The following is a 6,446-nucleotide window of genomic DNA, read 5'->3' as shown; positions in this document are numbered from 1 at the left end:
CATCCGGGAGGTGAATGGATGCCTCACACAGGCATCCATTCACCTCCTCCGCTGCCGCCACTTCTGTCTGCAGAGTACAGCAGACAGCAGCGCAGGCTGTCTGTGCCCCTCAGTCCAACCTGCTGATGCTGCGGTCCGCAGGTTGCACGTGCCCCATTGATGTAAATGGGAGCAGGGTCGGATGACCCGGCGTACCCGTTTACACCGCCCTCTACCCAGGTCCTAGCCGTGTTCTACCCAGGTCAGGACCTGGGTAGAAGTCCCGTGTAAAGGGACGCGGCATGTCCCATTTACACCACCAATGATCCGGGTTTGACCCGCCGCTGACCCGGATTTTTCGGCGGTGTAAAAGGGGTAATACTAAGATGAGAGTTCTATTTCAGATGGGATGTTGCTAATGGCAACCAATCAGAATCTACTTCTTATTTATTTAGCACTTTCTAGAAGATAATAGATGGAATCTGATTGGTTGCCCATACCAACATCCCATCTGATATAGAACTATCTTTGTAGAGGGAAGCGGTCATCTATTAGAATGAACTTAGGTCTACAGTCATTAGGTCGACCCCACTAGGTCGACTGGCAGGAAGGTCGACCTGACTTAAGGTCGACATGGGCCAAGGTCGACATGACTTAAGGTTGAATTTGCATAAAGGTCGACATGAGGAAGGTCGACTGGTCATAAGGTCGACATGGGTTTTCCACTGTTTTTTGAGCCGACATGTGCCGACAGGCGGTATTTCATGCCCTACCATCCACTAGGGCGTGGTGGGAGAATAAAATAGTGTGCCGAGCGCAGCGAGGCACCGTGCCCGAAGCGAAGCGAGCGATGCGAGGGTCCGATTCTCATTGCCAACTGTGTCCATGTCGACTGTGTCGACATTCGGATAAAAAAACAGTGAAAAACCCATGTCGACCTTATGACCAGTCGACCTTCCTCATGTCGACCTTTATGCAAATTTGACCTTAAGTCATGTCGACCTTGGCCCATGTTGACCTTAAGTCAGGTCGACCTTCCTGCCAGTCGACCTAGTGGGGTCGACCTAATGACTGTAGACCTAAGTTCATTCTGACAGATGTACCGCTTCCCTTTGTAGATATACCCCATAGAATTGTGTCTCTTTGCTAATCCTTGGTTTGGATATTGGGATCAATTCTGGATCATACGCAGTGATCCGAATTGGGCCCCTGCCCGATGGTCGATGTTTGCGTATGCACATTTTGGCACATGTGCAAACCCTGAGAGCGAATGGCCGCGGGCAGTCAGACAGTCAGACTGACTTTTATTTGTGAAGATAGGAGAAATCCTTCCATGGTTGGTGACCATCGAGGGATTTCTCCTGCAGCGGTGGCATGTCTTTGTTACACATGCAAGGGAAAACTGCGAAGGGGGAGGGGGGGATTAGGCAGGGCGGCCTATCTGGCCGATCTTCGCAGCTTGCCCACCAGAATCAGGCCCATAGCTCTTTGAACTAATATATGGGAGCACCTCCAACCTCTACATGATCAATTATCAATAATAACAATACCTATATTTTGGTGTAACTATCATACAAGTCTAAATTGTCCTCCTGTGCGGAGTCATAGCTCCTTCCTTAAAGTCATCATGCCGAATCCTCCATAACATGTTTAAAGATACTGGTCATGAGGATTTGTTGGCATCCAGAAAGATTCCAATTTTTGCATTTACCATTATAAGTAGGGTTACTAAATAATGCAAATTAAAGGGTTTGGAGCAGTTTTTCATGTATACTGATCCAAAATATCTAGAATATCCCCACAGGCAATTTTAGGTGCATAAAAAGAGCTAAAAAGCAAAAGAAAACTTCATTAGCAGTGTTCGCGAAAACCCCACAAAAAAGTGGGTCCCGGGGACTCCTCACGTTTAAAAATTGGGGTCCTACCTGACCTTTTCTGGGTCCCAACCTAAATGAAGGTTCTAATATAATCTGACAACTATAGCAGCCTCTTCTCCCCCACTCCCCAGCAGAATGTACATAGTGTTAGTGTGCCACACACCACAATGCCCAGTACATAATGTGCCACACACCTGAATGCCCAGTACATAATGTGCCACACACCTGAATGCCCAGTACATAATGTGCCACACACCTGAATGCCCAGTACATAATGTGCCACACACATGAATGCCCAGTACATAATGTGCCATACACCTGAATGCCCAGTAAGTAATGTGCCACACACCTGAATGCCCAGTACGTAATGTGCCACACACCTGAATGCCCAGTACGTAATGTGCCACACACCACAATGCCCAGTTCATGGTGTGCCACACACCACAATTCCCAGTACATAATGTGCCACACACCACAATGCCCAGTCAGTACATAATGTGCCACACACCTGAATGCCCAGTCAGTACATAATGTGCCACACACCACAGTACATAATGTTCCACACACCTGAATGCCCAGTACATAATGTGCCACACACCTGAATGCCCAGTACATAATGTGCCACACACCACAATCCCCAGTCAGTACATAATGTGCCACACACCACAATGCCCAGTCAGTACATAATGTGCCACACACCACAATGCCCAGTCAGTACATAATGCGCCACACACCACAATGCCCAGTCAGTTAATATTGTCACACCATAATGCCCAATATTGTTCACTCTAGAATTTTTTTAGGGCAGGGTGCTGACCACGGGGAGGGCACATTTTTCAATTATGAGGGCACATTTTTCAGTCAGGAAGGCACATTTTAATACTTTAATCTAGCATCCCAATTAGGATAAAAAAATAAATAAAAGCCTCTTCACAAAAAGCTTATTATTGACTAGATTGTGTGCTGCCAGATTAAAACTAAAAAAAATGTGTAATGCCCATCACACATATTGCCACACACAGTAATGCCAGTACTTGTTTCCTATCACGGCCACAATCGCGGGCATCGTGTGCCTTAACTTTAAGGCACACGATGCACACGATGCGACGCGATGCCCACGATTTCCCCATAGGCTTCAATGTTAAAATATTTAACATTGAAGCCTATGGGGAAATCGTGGGCATCGCGTCGCGTCGTGTGCATCGTGTGCCTTAAAGTTAAGGCACACGATGCCCGCGATGGCCACGATTTCCCCATAGGCTTCAATGTTAAAATATTTAACATTGAAGCCTATGCGATGGACCCGATTTCCCCATAGGCTTCAATGTTAAATTATTTTAACATTGTAATGGCCCCCCATTGTGTCCGCCACCCCCACGATTAACGCGAACCCGAAGCATGGTGAGCGCAGCGGTGCGCGTCCTCCGACCTTTTAATTCCCCTACTATCCACGTCGGCGTGGAGTTGAGAATAGATTAGTGTGGCGAGCGCAGCGAGCCACCAAGCCCGAAGCGTGGCGAGCGCAGCGTGCCCCGCGAGGGGACGCTGATACCTGTGAAGCCCGCGACGGGACGCAGGGATCTGTGAAGGTATCAGCGTCCCCTCGCGGGGCTCGCTTCGCTCGCCACGCTTCGGGCTCGGTGGCTCGCTGCGCTCGCCACACTAATCTATTCTCAACTCCGCGCCGACGTGGATAGTAGGGGAATGAAAAGGTCGGAGGACGCGCACCGCCGCCCCTCGCGGGCTCACTGTGCTCGCCACGCTTCGGGTTCGCGTCAATCGTGGGGGTGGCGGACACAATAGGGGGGCATTATTTTTTACACACATTACGGGGCCATACCCCCATATTGGCCCTTTTACCATTTTTTACTATGTTAGGACTCAGTTTCAATGTTAAAAAAATTTAACATTGAAGCCTATGGACACGATGGACCCGATTTCTCCATAGGCTTCAATGTTAAAATAATTTAAAAGGTACATCGCGTCGGTCGCATCGTGTGCGTTTTGGTATGCACCCGACGCAACCGACACGATTTTTTACGACACGACCACCACGATAGAAATCGTGGTGGCCGTGCTAGGAAACAAGTACCGTAATGCCCACTCCACATGATGCCACTCTATAATGGCCATTACACATTATGCCACACAACATTATGTCCATTACACATGGCAGGGCCTGGCAAATTCTGTAAAACAGGAACAACATGCCGTTATGCCCAATACACATTCTACCAAACACTGTAATGCCCATAACACATTACGCTGCACACCATAATGCGCATTACTCCTTGTGCCTCATGCCGTGATGTCCATTACACGTTGCGCCTCCCACCATGATGTCCATTACACCTCACACACCATGATGTCCATTACACATTATGCCATACACTGTAATGCATATTACATATTATGCTGTGCTGCTTACCTACATGCTTGTTGCCAGGGGTTTCTTGCTTGATGCCACGGGTTTACATGCTTGTTGCCACGGGCTGAGGGTGGGGTACATGTTTATTACCCATGGCTGCAGGTGGGCAGCACACCAGTACTCCCAGAATCTTCCTTTCCGCATAGTGGTGGGTGACCTGACAGACGCTAGAGGTGCTGGAGGACCTTTAGTGTCTGTCTCCTTTAAGGTGGTGCCCATTTTTGAATGGTGCAGGGTCTCTGTGGTGCTGCTCCCCCCACTCGCTTATCCCGGCTCCTGTATTTATTTTTATATGAACAGCAGGTGTGGGAGATAGACACACTGAGGCCCCTTTCACATGCTCCGACTCCTGCCAGGTGGTGAAACCCCGCACGGCCAAAAGCCGTGCACAGAAGTTAAGGACATGATTGTGTCCATTCACACGGGACGTCCACGGCTCGGCTGCTCGGTTGCAGCTGGATGTCACAACTGAAAGGGACGGCTGCCGGGCTGTGGCCTTCCCCACCATTCTACACTTCTGTGTGTTGCATGGCTTTTTGGCCGTGTGGGGTTTCGCCACCCAACAGGAGCCAGAGCGTGTGAAAGGAGCCTGACACAGACTGTCACTGATACACAGATGTTGAAGCGCCGATACACAAAACACACAGACAAACCCTGACACACAGATGACATGCTGATACACGGACAGACAGATGCTGAAGCGCTGACACACAGATGCTGACACACAGTCATTGACAAAAGGACAGATGGACGTTTATAGTATAAGCATCTCAAGCACACAGTACTTCCCCATTTCACCTCCCACGCACCTCACAGCTGAGCTTTATCACATATCCCCTTCTGCCTGCACCTGACTGCCTTGAAGTAACCTTTACTTTTCCCCAACTCCACCACACACCTCACAGCATCCACATTAGCAGCACCCCACACCCCACACCACAGGCATTTCCCCACTTATCTGGGCAGATGTGCACCGCAACCAATAGAGTACAGGAGCAGGTGCTGCTGAATAGCGCAGAGGAGGAGAGCATTGCCCGCACTCCCAGCCCTCTGTTTCCAGAGCCGGCTCCGGCGGGCATATGCTGGCGTGGGGATAGCCGACAGAGGGGTGCGTATACCCGGCTTAGTGGCGCCCCCCTCACCCTCCAAGCTTTCCGTGCTGCAGGGCTGAGGAGGGCAGGACTACTACACTGTCAGTCACCGCGCCTCGGGCTGAGGAGGGCGGGACTGTCAGTGCGGCTGGAGACTGCAGGGCTGAGGGGGAAGAGTCCACACGCTGCCGCGCTCAGCAGCGGCATACACTGTAAGTGCAGCGGTGGGCATAGAGTAGACTAGTCACCGCGCCAGGGCTGAGGTGGGCGGGACTGTCAGTCAGCGTGGCTAGGGGCTGAGTTGGGGTAGTGTTCACACGCCGCCACGCTCAGCAGCATACTAGACTGTCAGCGGGCAGGGAGGGACAGTAATTTGTCAGCGCCAATTAACTGTGCAGGGCGCGCAAGGTACTCACATGTCACATCCCCATGCGGCAGCCTTCTCCTCCTTGCAAGGCCAGTCAGCCAGCGCCCGACTGTGATGCGTGAGCGAGTTCCCTCCTCTGCGGCCTCATCACAGAGGGGGGAAAACAGATCCCTCCACCCTAGCTACAGTTAAGGCCCCATACACTATGCGATTTTCGGCCGATTTCATCCGATTTCGGCCCTTTGGGCTGATAAATCGGGTGAAATCGGCCCAAAATCGCATGTGTTTGACATCTGATCTGATGCGCGGTCCCGCGCGCATCGGATCGGATCACGGCGTCGGACCAGCAGAACATAAGATATATCGGAATCTGAGCCATCATGGGTGCTATTTAGCACCCACGATGTTCAGATCCGATATATCTTTATATACAGCCCCCCTGTCTTACTAGCAGCGCCCCCCCCCGCATTGACGGCTCCCGGTGGAGGTAGTGCAGTCTTTTGAATAAGATTTCTTTCTATTCTCCCGCTGCGCCGACAGTCTCTGCTCTGCGACGCCTGCGGTCCCCGCTTGCACTACCTCCGCAGGGAGCCGTCAATGCAGGGGGGGGGGGGGGGGGGCGGCGCTGCTAGTAAGACGGGGGCGCTGCGGGGGACACAGAGTTGGCAGTAACAGAGCCGGGCAGGAAAAGCTGTCAGCGCTGG

The sequence above is a fragment of the Crinia signifera genome, chromosome 3, assembly GCF_055691185.1.
Source record: "Crinia signifera chromosome 3, ASM5569118v1, whole genome shotgun sequence".
Classification (NCBI taxonomy): Eukaryota; Metazoa; Chordata; class Amphibia; order Anura; family Myobatrachidae; genus Crinia; species Crinia signifera.
The sequence above is the reverse complement of the archived record's forward strand: the minus strand, read 5'-3'. Positions refer to the sequence as shown.